Raw genomic sequence first — 21535 nt, forward strand, 5'->3', positions numbered from 1 at the left:
AGGACACTCCACAGCTCTGGAAACCTGATCTGGAGATTAGAGACCTGGAAAGGGCAGTGGAGGAGGAAGGAATAGCAGGGAGTTTCCAGGGCACGGCAGGCAGAGGTGAGTCTAGGTGTGGGTGCCCCATCCCTGCTGGCTGCTCCTGTAGGCAGAGTGGTCCAGAAGGGGATGCCTTCTGAGCAGGATGAGGTCACAGCATCATGAGGCCTGGGATACCATCACTTCAACCCCGCCCCTCTGCATCTTTCTGTAACATCATCCTTCCCTTGTCTTCTACTCGGGGATGATTTTTGAAGGGATAATTTTTTTAAAAAAGCACTATAATGCAGGGATTAAGAACCTGGCTTTGGCAGCAGACAGCTCTCAGCCAGCTGAGGAACCTCATTGGGCCTCCTCAGTTTCTTCTGCGCTCTGTAAATTGGAAATAATAGCAGCTGTGAAGATTAAATGACAGTGCATGTTAAGAGCCCAGTCATTTTCCCACGCGAAATAAGCTCACTCAGTAAAATCCGGAGAGTACCTAATATGTGCCAACATAGGGTAGGAAGCAGGACAGACTCTTTCCCAGCAATCAAGAGTGTCTATGCAAGTGGGGGTGGACAGATAGCAAACATGAAAAGAATAGATGAGATTATTTCAGTGATGTGGGCTGTGAAGAAAATAAGACACAACCGTATGAGGGGGAGTGTGCCAGAGGGGTGGCCACTTTATAGTGAGTGGACAGGGAAGGCCTCTCTGAAGAGGTGATGTTTGGACTGAGTGTTGGAAGAAGACAACCATGCAAAAATGGCTTGTGCAAAGGCCCTGGGGCCATGACTATTTTTTTAAGCTCTGATGTAAAGAATGCTAGTTTGCTGGGGTCCTGGTGAATGAGGCATAAAGTAGCTGGAGAGGATGCTGGCAATTAGGCAATCCTTATAAGCCATGGATGTTTGGAGTTCATTCTAAATGCAACTGGAGAGCCTTTTGAGTTTTCAGTGGGGAGTGGGGTGACACGGTCTGATTTCCAATTTTTAAAGGTGATTTTGACTACTTTAGGAGAGACCAGGTTAGGGTGACACAGGCAGGTATAGAAGTGGGAGACATGTTAGGCAGCATTATAAGAGTCTAGGCAAGAGATGGTGTTAGTGTGAGCTAGTCTGGTGACAGCAGAAATGGAGAGAGGAGTGCTTTGGAGATGGAATGGACAGGACTGGCTGATGGATTGAATGTGGAGGTGAGGGAGAGAGTTTCATTTCTGAGCAGCTGGGTGAAGGGTATGCTATTGAGAACTGCTTTGGGTGGAAATAGAATTCCATTTGAATATAAGCTTGAGATGCCAATAGACCACCCAAGTGGAAGTGTCAAAGAGGCAGGATTTTCGAGGGCTTTTTTTGCAGGAGTAACTGAGGACATGGCCTGTTTTGAGCTGAGACAGCCTGAGTACGTATGTAACTGGGGCTTAACCCTCTTCCAGCCCTAAGCTTCTGGATTAGCTTTAAGGGCCTACCTCCCTCACCTGATAGCCTGGCATGACCCACATCCCTCCCTGAGCCCCTGAAGGGCTTGAGGCTGCTCCAGCCACTCCCCTACAGGACTTCTAATGACATGCAGATGGAACCTTAGGCCCTATTGTGTCTGGGGGCAGAGGCTGGCATAGCTTAAGCCAACTAGCCCTAAAGAACCTTGGCAGAACATGCCAGGCACGTGTAACATACTTTATAACTGAGCTTCTTAACCTCATGTCCATCAACCAACCCTGGGGGATAGAAACCCCAGGGGTCTGTGAACTTGGATGGAAAAAAAATACTGCATCTTTATTTTCCCTAACCTCTAAGTGAAATGTAGCATTTCGTTGTGAATACAGGTGACCAGCCAGAAAAAGTATTAGTGGTACCTGTGATTTTTGTCACTATAATGGCAATCATAGATATTTTCATATCACATTACAGTTGTTTCAGATATCTAGAAATATTTATGCTCATTGCTATTTTGAAATTACAGGTGATTATTGCATTCACTACTGCATATTTAATACAGTATTAAGGAAGCATGTTATATTACTGTAACATAAATTTACTTTTAATATTTTATGAGCGCATTTTGATATTATTGGTTTCCTCTATAATCCTGTCTTATTTTATGCATTTAAAAACATTCTGAGAAGTTTATAGGCTTCCCAGATTGCCAGTGGGACCCATGGCTCAAAAAGGTTAAGGACTCCTGCTTTAAAAGCATGATCTTATTCCCATTTCATAGATGCTAAGGTTCAGAGAGGTTGAGTATCATAGCCAGAGTCACACAGCTGGTTGAGTGACCGAGCCCACATTTACTGCAAATCTTTCTGATTCCAAAGTTGATGTTCTTAACAGTCCTGTCACTGCCTCCACAGCAGCCCCATTAGTGACACAACCAATTCAAGCAGAACCTACAGCACAAAAACCATTTGTATTTTATCTGACAAAATTAATGTAGCTTTTGCACTCTAGCCCCTAGCACGCACTTGATTTTTGTAGTAGAAGACAGTTTTCCTTACTGGTGAAAATATTGCCTTTCCTGTGGTGCTGAAGCTTGGGAGGGAAGTAGAGAAGAGGCACCATGCTTGTCCTATGCCTTGGATTATTTCTCAGCCCACCCTTGGGCCCAGTGGGTGTGTGATCAGAGAGAAACGTGCCTCAGCTGAGTTGATTCTCATGCTGCCTTGTTGGCAGGCAGCCCACTGAGCAAATGAGAAAACTGAGGCTTTGGGCCATCAGACGGCTTGCCCATAGTCAAGTACTTCAGCCAATGGAATTCTAGTTGAGGCTGTTCCCTGGCTGCAACCTTGGTCCAGTTTCAATGTCACAAACTTAGCTGCATGATCTCAAGCACAGTACTTACCATCCCTGGCACTCAGTTTCCCCATCTGCAAAATGGACAGGCCAGTGTGTCCACCTGTCTGTCCATGGTTGCTTCATAGTATGAATGAAATGTCTGTAAAATGGAGGGCACAAAAGACAGGCTCCACAAAGGACAGAGATGATCGTGGGCCAACTATTACCAAATTCTCAGAGGTCGTCAGGCAGGGGCTGGGTGCTGAGGAGGGAATGGACCCCCTTGCTGCCTGGGAGGTGAGATGGGACTGTCACCACATTCCCACCAAGGCCAAGAGCCATGTCCCACCTGGGGTCCAGCCACAGCCCAATGCTTCCAAGGTGAGCAGTCAGGACTAGGGAACAGCGGCCAGACGCCCACCTCTCCTCCCTGGCTCTGTCCCTTCCCCAGAGTGGCAGCTCTATTTCACGCGCCTCTATATTTAATAAGCAGGACCATGACAATGTTTGGTGACCTCAGGGCCCAAATGGACTGTCTGCTGGCATAAGTGGTGCTTGAGTCATTTCCCAGGGACAAGCGAGCACTGGGCAGGCTTCCAGAAGCTGAATTTACCCTCTGATTCTCTGCTTTCCCTTTCTCCTCCCCACCCCCAAGCTCCATTTTAGAGTTTCCAAATTCCTTGGCTTCAGAAGGGCATGGACCAAGATAGAAAAGCAAAACAGTTATTCACACACTCACCAGCATTGTCCACACCCCCAGCTCATTAGAGGCTCAGGCTCAGTGTGGAAGGAGACCTGAGGGGCCTAGGACACTGACCCAGGCCCTGGGGCTCCTGCCTGGCTGGGGGCTTCCATGTTAATGTGTGTGAAGACACAGGTTTAGTGGCCTACGTACCCAGAGAGATGCAGGCAGAACGCGGTAGGAACTGAGAGGAGGAACAAGCTGGGACAATCATGTAGACTGCACGGGGGAGGTGGCATGTAAATTGGGCGTCGCAGGATGGGTTGACGCTTGTGTGTGACTAAATAAAAGTAAAATTTTCAAAGAGTAAAGAAACACATAAATTATGTCAACCAGTGCCACCCTAATAAAATTCAAAAAAGAAGAAAAGAAAACACATAAAATAAGAAATAAGTATTGTTTGACCTCCCACTGTCTCCATTCAACTCCTTATTCCTATTCTCAAACTCTTAATATTTTCTTGTGTGGTCTTTTAGTAATAATCTCTGAACACCTTAAACTATCCTTTCATCCATCTATCATTTAAAAAAAAAAAAGTACAAACAGGATCATGTAATGCCTTCCCCTGTTTTCTTAACCCCCCAGCGTGGTGTGCTTTCCGTAGAAGGAAGGGGGGCTCTGACGGGTGGCGGTGGTGTGGTCCTTGCAGGTAGCCAGAAGGGCTTGGACCGGATGAGAAAACCCACAGTATGTAAGAGGGGCTTTGACAGGGAATGAGGGAAGCAGTACTGTCGAGTGGTCAGAAGCTGAGTCTGACCTTTTTATTTTTTTTTGATTAAGTGAGAGGAGGGGAGGCAGAGACTTACTCCTGCTAGCACCTGATCTGGATCCACTCAGCAGCCTCCCTGCATGGCGATGCTCTGCCCATCTGGGGCATTACTCCATTGCTCAGCAACCAAGCTTTTTCTTAGCACCTGAGGCAGAGGCCATGGAGCCATCCTCAGCTCCTAAGGCCAACTCACTCCAATTGAGCCATGGCTGCGGGAGGAAGAGAGAAAGAAAGAGAAGGAAATGGTCGCTTCTCCTATGTGCCAACTGGGAATTGAACCTGGAACATCCACACGTTGGGCGGACGCTCTACCGCTGAGCCAGTCAGCCAAGGCTCTGAGTCTGACTTTTGAATTTGAAAGATCGGGGATCAAATCTCAGCCCCGGCATTTCCCAGCTGTGTGACACAGAGCAAGTCTTTTCACCTCTCTGAGTTTCATTGCCTCCATCTTCCACATGGAGCTAATTATATCTCCCTTTGGGACTTCTGGGGATTTTCAGTGAAAGCTCTTAGCATTCACAGAGGCTGTCGGTACCTGTGTTTGCTGCTGATGTTGTCGTAATGTCAGATGGGACAGGGGGCAGCTGAGCCCTGACAGGTAGAGCCAGGTGCATGTTGGGTGTTGCTGGAGCGACACTTGGAGAGAGGAGGAGGGACAACAGATCGATCTGAATCTTAAAATAGCCTGGAAGTGCAAGAACAACAATAAATAAATGGGTTCCGGATGCTTTTAAATCTTGGCACTTCCTCATCTCAGCTCAGCTGGTCCAGACGGCTTCATCAGCGTTTACTGCTGAGGCTGGTGGTGCACGCCTTCCCTGGCCACGGCCCAATGCTGCTTTCAAGAAAATCAGATCTAGAAACGTTTGGATCTTTGACACTGGGCCTGCTGGATGTAAATTGAGGACCAGGCAGCATTGGGGTTTGTCCCATGTGTGTGGAGAGTCAAGGCCTAGGGGGTGAAGTGAAAGGGACAGTGGGACCTCCTAGGATGTGGTTGACAGAGAATGGGATTATTCATTCACTTTCCAAGTATTTATTAAGCGCTTACTATGTGCCAGGTGCTGGGGATACAGTGGTGAGTATTAAATGCCCACGCAAAGACATGTGTAATTACCAACTGTATACACTCTAGAAGGCTCGGACAACCCAGAAAGCCAAGAGTGGGTGAAGTAGGGCTCCTTATCTGGTCTGTGGGGCTCAAGGAAACTCCCCCGGGATGTAGAGTAAAGCAGTGGTCCCCAACCCCCGGGCCGTGGGCCTTTTGGTACCGGTCCGCAGAGAAAAAATAAATAACTTACATTATTTCTATTTTATTTATATTTAAGTCTGAACGATGTTTTATTTTTAAAAATGATCAGATTCCCTTTGTTACATCCGTCTAAGACTCACTCTTGACGCTTGTCTCGTAAGTTCGACAATTATATTTAAAAATACCACAGTTTTTATGCCGGTTGCATAATTTTATTTTGTGCATTTATCCGTCCCACCCTAAAGGCCAGTGCCTGAAAATATTTTCTGACATTAAACCGGTCTGTGGCCCAAATAAGGTTGGGGACCACTGGAGTAAAGGACAGGTAGGAGATAACTAGGCAAAGTAGAGGTATGTGTGGACATGAACAGATCATGTAACAGTGGAGGGAACAGTTTATAAAAAAGGCCCTCCAGGGGAATATTCTGGCAGGTGCCAGGGTTGGAAAGAAGACCAGTGAGACTTAAAAGTTGGGATTGGAGGGGGAGGGACTGTGTTATTACCGGGAAATGATAGAGGGAAGTAGGGAGGAATGAGATCACACAAGATGTCACAGGCTTGAGGGTGGGTGTTGGTCTTTGTCTGGGAGAAATTCGGGGCAGGTCCATTTGCATCTTGGGAAGATGGCTTTGGCTGCCTGTGTCCAGCAGCCTGGAGGGGGCTGGAGTGGAAGCAGAAGGCTGTGGCTGCCATTACAGTGTGAGTTGATTGGGGTGTGCACTGAGTCAGACAGAGCTTAAAGAGTTCACCCCATGATTAGGCCACGAGGAAGCTCCAGCAGCCCAGAGAAACTGCAGTTGTTGCAGCAGTTGCTTCAAGACTCCTGTGTAGGCCCTGGCTGCTTGGCTCAGCGGTAGAGCATTGGCCCAGAGAGTGAAAGTCCCGGGTTTGATTCCTGGTCAGGGCACATAAGAGAAGTGACCATCTGCTTCTCCCCCCGCCCCCTCTCGCTCTCCTTCAGCCATGGCTCAAATGGTTTGAGCAAGTTGGCCCCGGTGCTGAGGATGGCTCCGTGACCTTGCTGCAGGTGCTAAAATAAATAGCTCAGTTGCCCTAGATGGGCAGAGCATCGGCCATTAGGGGGATTGCTGGGTGGATCCCGGTAGGGGCGCATGCAGGAGCCTGTCTGTCTGCCTCCTGCCTCTCACTTAATTAAAAAAAAAAAAAAAAAAAGGCTCCCATGTAATAATCTCATTAATGGCCATTGTCTTTTGAGCACTTGTCTCATTAAATCCTCTTTAGAACCCTTAGGTAGTGAGTGGGGCTATTGTTATCCCCATTTTAGTGAGGCCCAGAGAGGTTAAGTCACTGAGCCATGACCACACAGCTCAGTTCCCTCGCCGATCAGCTCCTCTGGACTAACAGTTCCCTGGACTGGTGTCTTCCATGTGAGTTTGATTCTTCTCAGGGCCCAAGCCCTTGGCGTCTGTCTGTTGCTGTAGTGACCCTCAGTATTGTGTCTGCCCTGGCCATAGAGCTGGTTCAGAGCTGGGCTGGAGAGGCATTGTCTGTCATGTGTGACCTGAAGGGACACAGCCTCATGGCCCTTGTCGCCTCTCCATCCCTCCTAGCCCACTGGCTTCTGGAAGGGCTTGATAGCTGTGGTTTAGGGCATGAGCTGAAACAGCCAGCACTCTTGAGTTTCACATGTCGCCTGCCCCTGGGGATTCAGATAGTCTCTGCTGCTTGTTTTTATTTGCTTCTTTATTTCCTCTCTGCTTCCCCTCTGCTCCTGCCCTGTCCCCATCTGTTGCTGCCCCATGGGGGTCTTTTCCTCACCTCTCAGATGTATAGGCAGGACTTGGAATGGCAGCAGAGGCCTTCTTCCTTCTGGCCTTTCAGGAAGGAAAGAAACCGGCAATTTGGGCAGCTGTTACCTGTCAGGCACCAGGCTGAGCTGTGGGCATGCGCGATCTTACATAAGCCTCACAGCGATCCCGTGAGGTGCGCACATCATCTCTACCCTACAGATGGGAACACTGGGGCTCGAAGGATTTAGGTGTCAAACCCAAGGTCACATGCTACCATCTGACTCCTGATTTAAAATTTTTTTGCTTCCCAAACTGTGCACATGAGTCACAGGGATCTTGTTAAAAATGCGGATTCTGATTCAGGAGTTCAGGGATTCAGCATGAGATTCTGCAGAATTTACCAAGCCCCAGGGAGGCTGCCGCAGCTGGTCCATGGACAACACTTTGAGAGGCATCACAAGGACTAGCAGGTCTCCCACACGCCCTCCCCAACACCAGTGCGGACACGCATCACCGTGACGCTCCATCCTGCAGTGACACTCCCCACCTCCACGGGCTTCCCCACCGTGCTCAGGACACCACAGGCTGACTACATCCGCATGTCCCAAACTCCAAGCTGACTTGACCGTGGTTTCCAAGGCTGACCAGTGTTGGAATATGGGGGAACAGAGGCTCCGAGAAGTGGAGGGACTCGTCCAAGGTCCCATGCCAATAGCGCAGAAGATTCAGGCTTGTGTGACTCCCAGTCGGTGCTCTCCATTATGGCTTCCGCTAAGGAGTCAGAGGTCTCGGGGTTCGCGTCTTGCCCCTCTTTCAGGTTGCTGTATGACATAAGGCAAGTTACCTCCCTTCTCAACTTCAGCTTCCTGGTCAGAAAAATGGCTTTACCTCTGTCTTCCTGTGAGGATCAAATGGGAAAATGTTAGTTTACAGCATAAAGGATTTTTATGAGTCCCAAGACCTCCAGTCTCAGTAGGGTGGCACAGACCTAGTGGGGCAGAAAAATGGGTCCAGGTGGCACTTACGTGCGGGGTGGCGGGAACCTCACTCCCTGAAAGAGCTCACTGGTCTCTATTTGAGAGCTCCCCACTTCCTGTCTGTTTTCCATCAGGCATTGGTGATAATCAGGCGTTGTCAGGTGGTTACCCTGTCACAGTGCGTGCCTGGGATTCCAGCATTAGTGCATAGCACAGAGGACCTGGCCCCATGGGACGCATTCCTGCTACACAATAGAAGGGGATGGAAACGTGTTATTTGTTTGACACACTTACTTTACATGCCCAGTGAACATGCTTCTCTACATACGGCAGGTTCATCTGGGGCTATCAGGAGCCAATGCTATCAGGGGCCACATGGGGACGTGAGTGAGTGGGGGTCTGCCTTGGCCTCCCTTCTCCTCCGGCCCTCACTCACCATGTGACCAGGGAGGGCCTTCTGGGGCCCAAGAGAATCTGTTTCCCACCAGCTTTATCTGGGAGCTCATGGGTCTGGGATTCTCATCATCTGACCTACTGGAAAAGGAAAGGCAGGAATTTCCATAAGAGAATACATGAGAGGGGAGGAAACCGGCACCTCCCCCAGTAAAGGGGGTGTGTGTGTGAGAGGGAGACCTCGCAGGCGTCATGATAATGTGAAGCAGAGGTGCCCACTGACCTGGGAAATGGGAGCTCTACTCCCCACTCCCCTCCTAACCTCCACGTGTCCTATAAAGGTTTAGTGAGCACCTATTCTGTGCCAGGTACTGTGCCAGGTACTGGGAGTCAACAGAGGACAAGCCCGGGCCCCCTGCCCTCATGTGCCTCACACTGTGAATGGGACACAGGCTGCCCCTGGGTTCATGCTGTGGAGAACACACGGCCATAGCCTACGGAGACCTGGTGGGGTAGGGGTTGTGGAAGGTCTGTCAGTGCGACCGAACTCTGGGTAAGTGGCCTAGGTGTCCCTGGGAGGCCCAGGATGAGAAGAAGATCACCATGCCTGCAGTTTGGGGAGGTCAGAAGAGTCCAGGAGATGGTGGGGGAGGAGGCAGGCCCAGGTCCAGGCTGTGCCAGGCCTTGCAGGCACAGTGGGTGGGGACTTTGGGTTTTTGTCAGGGGCAGTGAAAAGTCAGGGAAGGCTTTAAAAAAAAATTTTTTTTTTTTTTACTTTTAGAGAGAGAGAGAAGGGAGGGAGGAGAAGGAAGCATCAATTCCCCTATGTGCCTTGATCAGGCAAGCCTATGGTATTGAACCGGTGACCTCAGCAGTCCAGGTCATTTTATCCACTGCGCCACCACAGGTCAGGCGGGGAAGGCTTTTAAGCAGGAGAGTGAGCAACTAACTCCAGTCGCAGCTCTGCCTTGAGCCCTCTGGGGACGGCAGGCGTGTCCCTTGCCTTGGGCTCTCCCTTCCATAGTCCACACCAGCGACTTGTTACCTGCACTTCCTGAACCCGGAAAGGCTCAGTACCAGCAGGGCTTTGCGAACTCTTTTCTCTCCCCTTATTACAAAGTCTAGAGATAAACCTGCACAGAACAAGGAGAAGGGCTGCTGCCCCTCCCCTCCGGAGCCGTCAGGACTGTGCTCAGCCTGAGCAGAGGGATAGAGGAGTTGGCAGCAACGAATTTGGGGACTGAGTCTGGATTTACATTTTGCATAGCAAAGTGATGTTACCTTCCTGAACCTTACCTTCTTTATCTGTAAAATGGGTGAATTTTAAATATCCATTTTTCTGGGCTCCCATATGCCACTCAGGCACTCTTGAGTGGGGGATACCACCTACTGGGGGCGTGACTTCTCGGTCTGAGGATTCCAGTTAGCCTTGTAGAGCCCCTTAGATTGCCCATGAAACAGTGTGTATGAATAGTAGGTGTGAGTATGCGGGCATGGGAAAATACAGAATTCATGTGCAGAATAGAATGTCACTATATTTGTAATATGTAAGGAAGAAATAGAAATTTGACTTGTTATGTATTTTTTTTTTTTTGCCAAGTTCGTAATGTTTAATTCTCTCGGGTTAGATAAGGGTATGGTGGGCTGCCACTATATGGTTTTTAGTTCATAAAAATGAAAAACCTAATTAATCAACTCCCTCATAATCCCTCCTACTTCAAAGCCCAGCGCCCTGTTGGGCTGAGGGGGTGGAGATCCTGCAGGGGGTTCCCCAGGGAGCCCAGCGTGGGAACCACAGGGCCAGATGGGCTGTGAGGCCCCTCCTGGCTCCCACACTGTGCAGCAGCCTCAGCAGGGGCGGTTGTGGGTTGAACGTTGCTGAGTCATCTCTCCCTCAGCGGGTCAGGTCCTGTGTTGACTAACAAGCCAAGGCCGGTGTGTTGGTGGCAGAACCCTAGTCGCAGGTTCTCGGGAAGCTGACTTCAGCCCCTCTCCATTGGGCCAGGGGAATCCTTAGTTCTCTACTGTCTTCCCGCCATGTGATATTCCCGTCCCTGGTCAGAACTGCCAGGAGCCAGTCACCTTGGGGCTGCCCTTTCTGGGTGGGAATGCCGCCCCGCGGTCTCCTGGCACGGTGGCAAGGCTACAGTTGACCCTGGGCAGCACTGGGCTGAAGATGTGAGCTGGCACCTCGCTGGCCTGGTGAGCATGACATTTCCTCAAATGCCATCGAGGGGCTGCCTGACCTTCACTCTCCTGCCAGGACCCTCTTTCTGCCTCTTTCTGGGTTATTTATAACAATGCTAACAGATAAAAAAAAATAAAAAAGGCTTCTCAGCTGAGCCCTGGCCCAGTGCCCGCAGTAGCACCTGCCAGCCAGGGCCTGAGACACACAGAGAACCCAAGAGCACGGGCACTGTAGGACCCCGAGGACACCTCCAGATGAGCGTGCTGGTACGTGTCCTTGCTTTGTTTTCCTTTCTTTTCGGTCTCTGGTACTTTTTAAAATTTATTTTTATTTCATTGTGGTAAAAGATATACAATATAAAGTTTACCATTGTTACCATTCTTATGTGTATAATTCAGTGGCATTAAGTACATTCACAATGCTGTTCAAAGTCACGCCTCTCCAGTTTTAGAATTTTTTCATTATCCCAAAGCCAGGTATTTTTTTTTTTTTTTGGTTTATCTGACACATGAGGCTGGCTGGCAGTGCCAGTTCTCCCATCCCCTGTCCCCGGAGCCAGTCCGCCCACCCCTTGCCCTGTGCATATTCTGGTTTTAAGGAAATCCCCCAGAAGGAAGGCGCCTGCCAGTTTGTGATTGCCACACCTCCACTAGAATGTGCTTGGTCGCCCCTTTCAGCTGTGCAGAATGGGCTCACTCCCCAGGGCTCGCTGTACCCTCTGCCTTCCTTCCATTTCAGGAAAGGGATCAGAACTGGAATGAGTGGAATGGGAGGGGATGCCCTGGTTGCTGGGCGAACCGAGAATCTGCTCTTTTCTTTCTCTCTCTCTCTCTCTCTTTCTCTCTCTCTCTCTCCTTGAGCAAAATCTATTCATTGAGCAAACTTCACTCCTTTTGTTATAAATAGGGCAAGTGTTTTGCAAAACTGAATGCTGCTCACCACTCTGTTGGACCATTGAGTTTTTGTTTTTTTTTACCTTTGATAGAAATTTAATAACAGTTCCTTCCGAAGGGACAGCACTGTAGTTTTTCCAAACACCTTCCCATCCCAAATTCCTTATTGGACTAGGCTGGGACAATTAATCCCACAGCAACCAGAGGGTTATTTATGGACCCATTGTAGAGATGTGGAAACTGAGGTGTGCAGTGATCGAGGATGTGATCTAACCTCATTTCATTCACCTGCACATACAGTAACTCTTTCACTGTCTCATTCCAAAATGTACAGAGATGCCAGAAAACTCAGTTATCAAGATAAATCATATTTTAACACCACATTGAAAAATAATAACAATGACTGCCAAAGCATCCATACTGAACAAAACACCAAATTTAAAAAAGAGGCAGGAACAATAAGGGTGCCGTGCAGGGTCATATAGGTGTGTAAAGCCAAAGGAAAAATCAGTACTACTGACCCTGTCTTTACTTACAATTTTGGTATTTTGCACAGCGTGGATTTTTTTGGCATTAATATTTATTTATTTATTTATTTATTTTTATAAAGTTGCATTAAATATGATCTGTCTTGATTTCTGAGATGTTTGGTGCCCAAGGCAGGTGCCTATGCCACTACACCAAATCTTGGCTCTGATTCCACTTTCCAATCTGTGTGTCCTACGGTGACAGAAAAGTCCCCTCCCTGGTGCCCAGGCTTCAGGTCCTCATATGCTAGGGCCTTTTCAGCCTCCCCTGAGTGTCAGGGGAGCAGCTGAGGGTGGCATTTGATCCCAGCAGTCTATTTTTGTGCCTGCCCTTCAGCGACTGATAAAATGCTGCCCTCAGTAGAGCTGATGTGTTGAAATGGTGAGTGTTGATGTCAGGTGGTTTGTGTGATCGGATATCTTCCTTCTTGACCTCGCAAAGGGGCCTGGAACCAGGAAAGCAGCTCTCGGCGGGTGTGCTCCCCTGGAGCTGGACGGAACTCAAATCGTCGTCTGGTCACAGGATGCCAGGCGATTTGGCCACGTCTTAGGTTTGTTACAGAAAAAAAAAAAATGGCCCATGTTGTGCTCTCTACTTCTGTGTACTGCCCTTTACAAGGTACAGCCACGTTGATCTCATTCGGGTTATTGAGCACCTATTATGTGCTGGCATCCTGCTAGGCACTGGGGAAGCAGCAGGGAACAAGATAGACACGGCCCCGCTCTCAGAGAGCTACTAGCGAGGTAAGGCAACTGTATACAAAGCAGATGATTGAAAAATGGGGGGAGGTTCTGGAGAGGGATGATGGTGATGGTGGCTCAGTAGTATGAATATACTTAATGCCCCTGAATTACACACTTAAAATGGTAAATTTTCTGTTATGTGTATTTTACCATTATTTTGTAAAATACTGGGAAATAGGAGATATTAGGGAATTAGGAGCACTAATTGTGGGGATACAGCAGGGTGATAGGTAAGAGAGCGATGGGGTGGCCACTTTAGGATACTGTGGTCAGGAAGGCCCATCTGGGAAGGACACTTAATCGTACTGGGATGATAAGAAGGGACCAGCCAATGCAAAGATGAAAGACAGAGGAAGCGTTCCAGGCCCAGGGAGCTGCCAGCACAGAGGCCTCTGGGTGGAAACTCAAGCGTTACTACCATCCTTGAGGGAGCTGGTCCCCGGGGACGGGCAGAGGCCAGGTGACTCCCTGTAACTAGCAAGGGATGAGCCAGGGGCCGCTCTGCTTCAACAAAGCTTAACAATGGATACTTGCGCAGGCTTCGCAGCTTGTGAAGCACTTTTCCTGCCACTCTTCTTTGAATTCAAGAGGCCCTTGAATTCAAGTGCATAAAATCGACTGCAATCATAGGCAAACACAATTGTGCACATTACGCTGCCCCTAAAGCAGCTCGGCTCGCTCGCTCGCTTGTGTCAGAGATTATATTTCAAGGTTTTATTGTTTTAGAATAAAAAAATGAAACACACATCACCTTCCCCGGCCTGGAGCAGCCTGTGCCCGCTAAAAGGCGGCCCCCAACAGGTACCAGGAACTGCAGTGGGGAGGCGGGGAGAGCTGATGGAACCCTGAGGCTTCGGTGCCCGGGGAGAGGAGTCTGGGCTCGGCCCAGCCACTTGCTGGGACACCCAGGAGCTGTTCCATCCCAGGTAACCTCACCTGGGCACAGCTAGAAGAGGCTTTACAGATCTCCATTGGATAAGCGGCCGCTGGCGGGCAGCAGGGAGTGGGAAAGGAGAAGCCTAAGGAAGATAACACCCATCCCGGGAGACTTTCTGTTCTTACCTTTCCCTTGCCTTTTAAAAGAGGAGGGATCTCACAGAAAAATTTTTGGTTGTCCAGGCCACAGCTGGTGAGGAAGCGGCCTGTCATATTGGAAGGAGCTTTGGCTGGGGACCCCGGAGATATCCCGTTTGTGTCCTAACCCTGCCAGGAAGGAGCTGGCTGTGTGGCTCTTGGGTGACTCCTCGTCCGCTTGTCCCTCTGCAAAGTGAGACCTCAGTCTCTAGAATGCAGACTCTTCCAGGGCCCCAAGCGCTGCACCTGTGGTTTGGCAGTCCATTTATTTCCTGTGCTGTGGAGGTGGGACTCCATACACCAGAGTCACCTTATCTGATGAGAGTGGGAACTGTAGCAGGCAGTGGCGGGATGGAGAGGGGAATTCCGAGGAAAGTGTCAGTGAACACACGAAATTAGAAAACACAATACCTAACCTTATCTTTTAATGAAGCCATGTGACACATCCATTCATTTTGCCCGTCGTTTGCTATAGGACTGCTTCTGGTGCTGGTGCCGAGAATCCAGGCCATCTCTGCATCGTCCACAGCCACAGTGCCAGGGACCCAAGTTCCAGAGTGGGGCTCGGTCAGTGGGATCAAGAATTTAGGCTCCTGTCAAGCAATCCGAGTGCCGAATCCTTCCAGATTCCTGCCAGTTCCTCCCACTCTTTTTAACTGTTATTGCGCTAACACACAATTTTACAGCCCTCTTTTTTTAACATCTCAACTTTATTGCATCCTTCCACAGCCTTCAACTTAGTTTCTCTTGAAAGTGCTTCTTTTGTACTTGTCTTTTTCTGGGTATGAACCATTTAATTAAATTTTGTAATTATAGCAACCAACTGGTTTGGGAAGAACACACAACTGATTCCCAGTAAACAGCCAGCCCAGCTGGTGGGAGCAGACATGCGGGTGACCTTATCTGGGGCTTGTTTACAGGAGGTGTAGGGAGCTGGTTAACCTGGTTGGTTAGGTGGAGGCTGGTCAGGGGAGCTCTATTGTACGGAAGACCTGAGAGATCCTGGTCAGGATTAGCATTGGCTGCAAGTAACAGAATCCCCTCCCCCGCCCCTTAAAAAAATGACAAAAAGGTCAATAAGCTCCAAGTTGAGTCCTCTCTCATGTCCTGAGGTAGATGTCCCAGGCTGGCATGTCACGGTGTCAGAGACCCCGACTTCCTCCGCCCTGTTGTCCTGTCTACCACACAGAGCTGCCTTCCCCAGGTCGTCCTCCCTGATTGCCTGGGGTCTGGGCTGGAGAACCCACCCTTGCCAGACCTGGTGACCTTTCGCAGGTCGCTTCGCACTAAGCCCAGAGCAGGCAGCTGCGCGGCTGGGCCTTGGGGCCCCTCGGCCAGGGGCTGAGCATCACGAGGCTGTGCCCGCAGGTAGGGGGCCGGATGCTTCCACATGGAGCAGGTCTTGAATGCCAAGTTGAAAAGTTGAGCTGTGTTTTTGTAGGAGAGCCCTTCAATGAATGACCTGGTTTATCTCTAGGTTCGGGGTGTTTTGTTCTTCTAAGCTGGACTCAGAGTTTCTCCATTTTCTACTTATTTTTTCTGGAGCTGACCTTGAGTTTAAGGATCCCAAAGTCTTATTTCAGAGGATGCTGTAAGTATTCCTGTGGGGACTAGGACCAATTACTTTTCCTCCTGTTCTCCTAAAAGCCTCTTTAGGAGTTTTGAACTAATTTAAAAGACAGTGGAAAGATTAGATTTTCTTTTTAAGTATCAGAGAGATGAATTAGTCATCATTTTTTTCATTGATATGTGACAGAAACTCCAACTGGCATGCCATCAGGAAAGGAAATTTACTCACAAAACTGCAGAGCACAGGGAACAACTGCCTTCAGGCACAGCTGGATCCAAGTGTTTAAATTACAATTTTTTTATCTGGGGAAATCGACCTCTCTCTGCTTCATGGTTCTGCACTCCCGGTGCGGGCTTCATTCTTAGATGGGCTCTTTCCATCTAGATAGTGGCAAAGATGGCCTCCAGCCTCTCCAGACTAGCTGAGCCCCCCGCCCCCACCCCGCCCCTTGTCCAGATGCCCCAGGAGATTTCTGGTGTTCACTCTGATAACCTCTGAACCAGTCAAACCAGTTGTGGGGGTCACTAGATGAAGCATGTTCATTAGCCAGATCGTGCTTACTTGGACCTCCTGGCTGGAGGGGAAGGGCGGCTTCCCCAAGGAAAGTCTATGGGGTGCCAACGTGAGGAAGAGGGTGGAGGGAGGCCAGCCAAGTAACAGAAGTGGGAGGAGGAGAGAAGAAACATTTGTCTAATGAAATGGCTTTGTGGGGACCTCATGAATACTTACCTTCCTTTCTTCCTGGAAGGCCAGTAGAGGCTCAGGGTTATAGACTGATTAGTAGTGGCTGCTGAGGGTTCGTGTTGGGCAGGCTCGGGGCTCAGCCGGAAGTAGAGCTGTGATCATTCCCTCAACAGACACCATGAGTGATGATGACACCAGGATCAGGGCTGGCCGAGGTGGAAGGGACATGGGATGAGAGAGGGCTTAGGACCGAAGGGGGGAGGGTCAGAAGACAAGTTCGAGAAGCAGTGACCCTCTCTGAGAGCCCTCATTTTCCCATCAGTCAAATGGAGATGCTGACCATTGACTACTTTCTGCATCTTGGGAAGGTACCAGTGAGACTGTGGCTGAGATTGTCACTTGAAATATCCACTCTAAGTGCTGTATCTGCGACCACCAATTGTGGGGCGTCTGACACATGCTAGGCTCCCAACCTATGTTACTTTACCCTTGTACCCTTGTAAGAACCCTTTTCCCTTCCCCATTTTGTCAATAGAAACTGAGGTGGCAAAAGGTATGTCCTGACCTCACAGGATTACTGTTAGTAGCGAAGCCAGGTTCTAGCTCTTTGTCCTTCTTGTCTAGGCCTCTTTCCATTTCAAGACAGTCCTTCCCTCTGCCCCTTGTCTGCACCTCTGCAAATTATCTGTTTGTTGAATGCCGAGTTTTACTGAAACATTTCCCCCGAGCCTATGTGGATCTCAGAAACTAGATACGAGCAGACTTGAATCAAATGCTTGAGCGAAAGGGGTCCATATGGTCTGTCTGTTTGACGTTCTCTTTTCTGGAAGGGGCAGAGAGCCGAGGGAGGCGATGACTCACCGAAGGATGCACAGGGAGCAGGGACAGACGCAGACGCCAAGCTCTGTCCCTGCGGCCACCCCCTCCCCCTCCTGCTTCCTTCCACCCAGTAGCTCTGAAAAGCTGCTCTGGGCCAGGCACTAAGCGAGGCGATTTGCTGATTGCAGTCAGGAAAGTGGAGCCACCAATTTTTTTCTTGAAGATGCTTTCTTTCTTAAGCAGGGAATCGATTTGCACCAAGATACACAGGCTTCCAGCCACTTATGTGACTCTCGATGAGACACCATTAATTCACTGCCAGTAGCATTCATCTCCCTGGCTTGGGACAGCCACAGCTCTGTTCAGAGTGCAGTGTGGTGTTGCTGGAGAAGTGGCTAGGACAGACCCAGCAACCAGGGGGCTCCCATGGCAGGGGTGTGAGCCGCCCTCTGGACGGGGGTGGGAGGAGACCCGAGGGGCCCTCTTAATGAGGCTGGGGCACAAGGCAGCGCATCTAGACCCACACCTGTCCTGCTCAGCCATGAACTTGATGTGTGACTTGGGTCTTTCTCAGCCCTCTTCTGAAGCTCTGTCTCCCCATCTCTAAATGGGAATACATGATCTTGAATGCTCCTCTCATGTTCAGGAGCAGGATGTTGGACGATGGCAGGCTTTGTAGGTAGCGAAGAGACTTGGGTTTGAGTGTGACCTTATTTGGAGATAAGGTCTCTACAGAGGTAGTCAAGTTAGAACGAGGTCATTAGGGTGGGACCTAATCCAGTATGACTGGTGTCCTTATTAAAAAAAGGGAAATTTGGACACAGAGACAGGCAGACATAGAGGGAAGGCATGCAAAGAGCCAGAGGGGGAAGGACAGCCACCCACAAGCCAGAGAGAGGCCTCGGAAGGAGCCAACTCTGCCAACACCCTGATCTCAGACCTCTGGCCTCAGAACCGTGAGGCAATAATACATTTCTGTTGTTTCAGCTGCCCAGTCTGTGGTGCTTCGTTAGTTACAGTAGCCCTGGCAAACTAATGCAAGGGACTCGGTCTCTGAGCTTCCTGATTAGCACCTGGGGACAGAGACACCTGCTTTGCAGGGTGGTTTTAGGAATCTGATGAGCAGATGCATATGCAGCACTTAGGTGGGCCTGGCGTGCAGGAAGCATTCGGTAACAGCAGCGACTTGGTCCTGTGCTGTGACCTCCCAGTTCCACTGGTGGGGCCCACGGCAGGTGGCCGGAACAGAACAAGAAGGCCTAGAGTCAGACCTTTCAAAGAGAACTGGGTCATCCGCAGCACCCCGTCAGAAGCCTCTCCAAATACGGAGAAGGCTGGAGAAATCACTGTCATGCAGTGCTTAAAGGTTTTTAGCTAGAGTGGCCTCGGCCCTAATTGACAAGGCCGCGGAGCTGAGGTTTCTTTATTTTTATGTCCTGGATACCCTTTGAATGTGTCAAGCTGCTATGGGTAATCAATAAGTACAGGAGTCATGGCCATTTTGGGGGTGTTTTTAAAGGAGCAGGCATAGTTTTGATGGGAAGGACAGCACTGGATGACCCTGAGCGAATCCATTATCCTCCTCGGGCCTCAGTTTCCATATCTGCAGAGTGAGGGAGGGAGACCAAGCAAGTCAGGAGTTCTTAAGCTGCATCTCTGAAGGCCTAGAAGTTAAGTACCAATTCCTTGCACAGCTATGCATTGCGCACACATATTTTATGGATGGCGTAAAAGCTCTCCATAGCTTTTATCTGGTTCTTGAAGGGGCCTCGGACTTCAAAACTATCCGCAATAACTCGCCTGGACAACCTGTCAGGACTGCTGGTTCCTCCCTGTCTGGAATTCTGATTATAAAGTTGTTTCTAAGCCTCAAGAAGCAAGTCCTACAGAGAGGGCTGCTCTGAGTCCCTGGGAAGAGGGGCACCAGGAACAAATAGAGTTCTCCACAGAGGTTGTTGCCAGGGCCTCTGCTGGCCGGGAGGCCCCAGCTGCTCCATGCCCTGTGTGTCCGAGCCCTCCCTCCTGCTCCATGGGCCTCCTGTGTCCAGTGTGCTGCCCTGTCCTGCCGCCTGCCCCTCCCCTGGGTGCCATACCGGCGCCTAACCCATCTGCCTGCTTCTAGGCTGGCCCTGCCCCCGTTGTACTTGGAGCAAACCCCCAATCCCACACAATCCCCACCTGATCTGCCCCACCTGCTTCTCTGAAGGCCTCTGCACCCTTCCCCCTGCTCACTGAGCTGCAGCCTCATGCTCGGGGTTCCGTCTGCACTGGGGCCTTCGCGGGGCCCTCTGCCATGTCTTCCACCACCTGGCTCCTCCTCCTTCAGGTCACAGCTCAGCTGCCAGCCCCTCCAGGAAGCCTTTCCTGACCCCCTCCCCACCCCCACCCCTGTCGGCCTCCACCAGCGCACCTGGTTTGTTTCCTTCAGAGCACTAACGACGATCTACCATGAAACATTGATGTGTTTTCTTCCCCCACAAAGATGTCAGCTCCACGAAGGAATGAACGGAGTCTTCCGTGTCTCTGCCTGGCTCATAACATTTAATAAATGCTGGAATGCACCCACTAGCGTGGCTAAAATTAAAATGAGTGACAATGCCAAGTGCTGGATTGGAACTCCGAGCGGTGGGAACTCACGCAGTTGACAGGCGTGCACTTTGGAGAGTGATGGTGTAGTTTTTATAAAGTTGCGCATACACTTAACATAGGACCCAGCAATTCTACTCCTAGCTATTTACCCAAGAGAAATAAAGACATATGTCCACACAAAGACTTCCACACAAATATTGCAGGCTTGTTCATAATAGCTAAAAACTAGAAGCAAACCATTCATCCATCTAGAGCGGGCAAGACTGCTGTATCACCACAGTCCCCCCAGGCAAGGAGGAGAAGGAAGTCCCCAAGAGGTGGCTGAGAATCCAGCTGAGCTCCCTGTGGCCATGGAATTTGAGCGGTGGTGACTTGTGGTCAAGAGGTTGGTGGGGCCCAGGGTGACCGGTGCTCAGTATACGTGGTTATTGAGTATGTGTGGGTTGGAGGAAGGCTAGGCAGGAGGAGAACATGGGTGGCCGGGGTGGCCCTGCAGGCAGAGACTGCGTGAGCACCACTCTCCTTGGCCCAAGAGCAGGGGACAGGCCACTTGTGAGAAGCTGGCCCTGGTGCTACCCATGCATGCAAGATTCTTACAAAATGCCAATTAAGACATTTGACCTAAATTCGGATAAAAGCCTTTTTCCTGTGTCAAGTTGGGCTAATAATACACATTTATTCATAATTGATGAGGCCTAGTAAGTGGGAACAATTAAGGAAAAGGCCTGGCCAGAACCTATTTCTCCGAAGTGTCATAGAAGCCCTTTTTTGTTCTCTAAGTCAGTCCCGCCCCTCTGCCTGCCATCAAACGCTGTTGTTTTTATTCGTTTTTAAAATTTGTTACCATTACTGTGAGGACCGTTCTCGGGCACTTGCCGAGCCGGGCTGTACCATCCCCTTGTGTGCCTGCGGCAGTTATGAGTTCCCCACTTTACAGACAGGCAGGTGATCTTCGGAAAGGTGAAGGGACTCGCCCACAGCTGCTGAGCGGGGGTTACGATTCAGGCCCCCAGGCCCCGTGGGATTCTGTTTCAGCACCAGCCTCCCAACTTGGGCTTTGTTCTGAATCGGCAGGGCAGCCCTTCTGTTGGTAGCTGTTAAACTAGGGGGATCGGGGTGAGAAAGTGAAAGCCTTCTGATTCAAGGGTTGTGGGGTTAGGCCTGAGAACCTGCATGACTTCTCTCACGGCCCCAGGCACTGTTGATGGCTGCCAGTCCTGGAGCCTTGTGTTGAGAAGCACTGGTTCCATCAGTGCCGTCACCAGGGCCCCCCAGGGTCCACACCCACCATGTCAGGCGGGTTGGGGGGCCTTCTACACCTTTTCCTGTGCGTTGCATCCGTGCTAATGGTCCGCAGAGAAATGTGCAGCCTGGTTTCTCTCTTTACGCGTGTGGGATAAAATTCTACGTTTTGATAGTCTACAGTTCAGTTTCTTATTTAACATGTCTTAAAGAGCAGGGTCATCTGCCTCACTCTCTTCCAGTATTGTAAAAGTCCATGATACAGGGGTAGTAGTTTTATTTACCTATTGTCTCATGATGGGTGGTCTTCCACCTATGAGACTTCACAGATATTCCTGTAAAGTCCTTGGGAGTGTGCGAGAGTGTTTGTCCACAACATAGTAATCACTTGATAACGTCAGCCATTATGATAGCTGTGTTTGTTGTTTCATTATCAGGGAGGGATGGTTGCCTTCCAGAAATGCCCTTTCAGCCGGGGGCAGGTATGTAAAGGAGTAGGTCTCTATTTATAGGTTCTAATAAAGTT

At 49.9% G+C, this 21535-nt stretch overlaps 1 protein-coding gene across 1 annotated transcript in view; it reads left to right on the top strand.

The window, feature by feature from the left end:
- PPARGC1B (PPARG coactivator 1 beta) overlaps positions 1 to 21535 on the top strand; it is a 109557-nt gene that overhangs the window by 54316 nt on the left and 33706 nt on the right. The window lies entirely within an intron of this gene.

The sequence above is a fragment of the Saccopteryx bilineata genome, chromosome 4 (assembly GCF_036850765.1).
Source record: "Saccopteryx bilineata isolate mSacBil1 chromosome 4, mSacBil1_pri_phased_curated, whole genome shotgun sequence".
Lineage (NCBI taxonomy): Eukaryota > Metazoa > Chordata > Mammalia > Chiroptera > Emballonuridae > Saccopteryx > Saccopteryx bilineata.